This window comes from Salvelinus sp. IW2-2015, unplaced genomic scaffold (assembly GCF_002910315.2).
Source record: "Salvelinus sp. IW2-2015 unplaced genomic scaffold, ASM291031v2 Un_scaffold4302, whole genome shotgun sequence".
NCBI classification, from domain to species: Eukaryota; Metazoa; Chordata; class Actinopteri; order Salmoniformes; family Salmonidae; genus Salvelinus; species Salvelinus sp. IW2-2015.
The window spans coordinates 27,549-31,226 of NW_019945573.1; the positions used below are offsets into that span (position 1 = coordinate 27,549).

At 38.3% G+C, this 3,678-nt stretch overlaps 1 long non-coding RNA gene across 2 annotated transcripts in view; it reads right to left on the bottom strand.

Annotated features, from left to right (window-relative positions):
- Positions 1-2,592: 2,592 nt before the first annotated feature.
- The window catches only part of LOC139026282 (uncharacterized), an 8,907-nt gene continuing 7,821 nt past the window's right edge, over positions 2,593-3,678 (bottom strand). For both annotated transcript variants that reach the window (XR_011478045.1, XR_011478046.1), the window contains exons 2-5: positions 3,572-3,593; positions 3,382-3,434; positions 2,937-3,105; positions 2,593-2,637 (exon numbers count right to left, since the gene is read on the bottom strand). This is a non-coding gene — a long non-coding RNA (uncharacterized lncRNA). The remainder of the gene's footprint in view (positions 2,638-2,936; positions 3,106-3,381; positions 3,435-3,571; positions 3,594-3,678) is intronic.

Genomic DNA, 3,678 nt, shown 5'->3' on the forward strand with positions numbered 1-3,678 from the left:
GCTGGTCCAGAGCATTCCAAACATGCTCAATGGTGACATTCTGGTGAGTATGCAGGCCATGGAAGAACTAGGACATTTTCTGCTTCAGGAATTGTGTACAGATCCTTGCGACATGGGGCCGTGCATTATCGTGCTAAACATGAGGTGAAGGCGGTGGATCAATGCACGACATGGTCCTCAGGATCTCATCACGGTATCTCTGCGCATTCAAATTGCCATCGATAAAAATGGAATTGTGTTCGTTGTCCACTTATTCCTGCCCATACCATAACCCCAGCGCCACCATGGGCACTCTGTTCACAAATGTTGAAATCAGCAAACACTCACCCACACGACCATCTGGCCGGTATAGTTGAAACCGAAATTTATCTGTGAAGATCACACTTCTCCAGCTGGCCAGTGGCCATTGAAGGTGAGAATTTTCCCACTGAAGTCAGTTATGATGCCAAACTGCAGTCAGGTCAAGACCCTGGAGAGAACGACGAGCACACAGATGAGCTTCCCTGAGACGGTTTCTGCAGTTTGTGCAGAAATTATTTGGTTGTGCAAACCCACAGTTTCATCAACTGTCCGGGTGGCTGGTCTCAGACCATCCCTCAGTCGAAGAAGCCAGATGTGGAGATCATGGGCTGGCGTGGTTACATTGGTCTGCGGTTAGAGGCCGGTTGGAAGTACTGCCAAATTCTCTAAAATGGCGTTGGAGGCGGCTTATGGTAAGAGAAATTAACATTATCTTCTCTGGCAACAGCGCTGGTGGACTTCCTGCAGTCAGCATGTCAATTGCACGCTCCCTCAACTTGAGACATCTGTGAACATGTTTTGTGTGACAACTGCACATTTTACAGTGCCTTTTATTGTCCCCAGTGAAAGGTTCACCTGTGTAATGATCATGTGTGTGTTCAGCTTCCGATATGCCACACCTTGTCTTGGCAAAGTTGAAATGCTCACTAACCGATGTTAACAAACCAAATTTGAGAAATAATCTTTTTGTGTGTGTGAAACATTTCTGGGAAACATGGGACCAACACTTTACATGTTGCGTTTTTGTTGTTGTTCAGTGTATATACAATGAAACTTGTCCAAAACTCCTACTGTACATCATTTGAAATGTTGCCCAGGTTTTGCTTTGTGATTCCTGAGGGTCCAATACAGGGGGATACATTTACTCAGATTATTTAGTGATTCTGGTCTGAATATACAGTAGGGAAGCAGTAGTCGAGGTAACATTTTAGGTCTATAATAAGCTATAATGTAGCATTGTTCATGGTTTAACAAATTTTTAAAAATCCACATCATTTCTTTAAGATTTGCAACCACCCATTGCAGTATCATCCACATTACACTAAATGCAAATAACAAAAATCCATATATTTTTGCCCCATTTAAATCGATGTCTGTTCCTCAAATTAGCTCGACTTACTGGGACTAAGACATGTTTCAAGGAACCACAGACTTATTCTGTAAAACAAAGACAATAAAAAACATTTCCTAATTTCTTCTATCTCACCAAAACTAGTTAAGCAGCTTTGACTGTTGAACCAGGCATATACTGTATCAGCCCATCATCAAACTGTCTAACTAGACCATCCACATAGTCTGTGATTCGCAACAAATGGTGTCCCTCCCACCACTTGTTTTGGTATACAGCTGAACATTGAACAGCTTTCCAAATCTCAGACTATAGCTTTAACTAAAACACTATGCAGCACCATTTTATCACAATTATAAGGTGTTGATACGATATGTATTACGATTCTCATGATTCTAGTATTGCAGTTATATATTGTGATTTTATTGTGATTCGATGTTCCAAACATTGCTCACTATATGTCTGTGGCAGAAACTAGAATGCATGAGAAAGTAATTGGAAATAAAATTGCCCCCAAAATATGCTCCTATTTAAAATGAAAATGGAGAACAGTCTATGAAGGAAAATAAGAGTTTTAGAGCGGGACAACCAACTAGCCAAAAATAATAGTTTGATATTGTTGATGCGATACAACATGATATATCTATATGTACTGGAAATATGTATTAAATATATCGATGTGTAACTATCAATTTTCTTCCTTCATACTATTGATAGGCTTTTAACGGTCTTGCTGTTATACATTAGCTTCCTTATTGACACCATTGAGGTAGGGTTTGTTAAGATGACAGTTAGTTATTGTAGCTTCTTGGTCACTACTGTATGTATTTTCTAATCAAAGGAATACAATGAATATAATGATTAAAGATATGATTTTTATTAAATGTCCACAAGCAGATATAGCAGAAAAGAACAACAAATAACAAATACAGCGTGTATAAATAATGAAGGTGAAGCACCCTGAACGCTATTATCTCCCATAATATTTGATTGTTCATTAATCAAAGAATAATTAATCCTTTAAATCCCATATATTCTAATTTATTGAGATCAAATTGTGATAACTCAAATGATGTGAAACAACGCATGTGGTCTGTGACCATGCTGACAGGACTGTTTTAATATTCTATCTGATGGCGCTTCATGAGAATTTAAACTGAATGAATTTGAATGTTTAGAAGTATTTATTAAACAGCTCTATCTCCTGCTTTAAGCCCCCTTCGCTACCGAACACAGGAGACCAGGTGTTGCCGTATCTCAGCTGGAACCTAAAACAGAGGAAGCTTTTCACGTTGGTTGTGTTTTGATAAGGCACATTCAGACAGAGAGAGCAGGTAGCATCAGAGAATATCAAGGAATAACATTTGACATTGTACTCTGGGTTAGATACGATAACAATATTGTTTGGTCATGTACTGAATATGTAATAAACACAACAAATAAATAAATACAGAAAGAAAGAAAGAGTGTCTGTTGGGTAGTGTAGTTGGACTGAGTCGTGGTGTCTGCTGGGTAGTGTAGTTGTGCTGAGTCAGTGGTGTCTGTTCATGGGTCAAGGTCTGCTCACCCGCTGATGTAGTTGTTGCTGTTGCTGTTGTAGTAGTAGTAGTAGTAGTAGTAGTTGTTGTTGGTCTCCCACACTCTGACTCCTGTGATGCGTCCTTCACCGTAAGAAGCAAATGGGGTGCCAAGTCCCTGACCCACCGCAGAGGAATACGAGTACGGGTCTTTGATGGCTAAAATAACATGGGAAATAAGTTTACTATATTTACAATATTAATAATACATATTTATATATACATCATTTTAATGTTACCAACACATTTCTGAAAGATCTTTACATTATGAATGAAGTGAAGATGAATTAACTAAAGTACATTCTGCAATGATTTAATCCATCAGCTTTTGTCTCAAAGAAGAACTCCTAAGTCTAACTGAAAAAGACAAGTTGGTGAAAGCACAAAAGCTATTATTTWATCATTARAATTCAGAATTGRATTTTTATTACTCACGCAATGCCGAGCAGCTAGCCAAGAACASTGTGACAACCAGGATTAAGAACATTCTGCAAAAGGGAGGCATCAATACTTAAGACCTTTAATTTCAGTCAATTCTACTCTCACTCCGTTTCACTTTCAATGGTAAACCTATGTAGTTAATAATGTTTTTCAATAGTAGTTTGTCAAAACAACAAGTCCTTACCTGTCAGGTCAACCAGTGTTTTCTAGGAGGGAAAAAATAACCTTTTGAAATGTGACGTAAACAATCAACAAACCATTCTGAATGTAAATGTTCTAAAACAGCTTAGA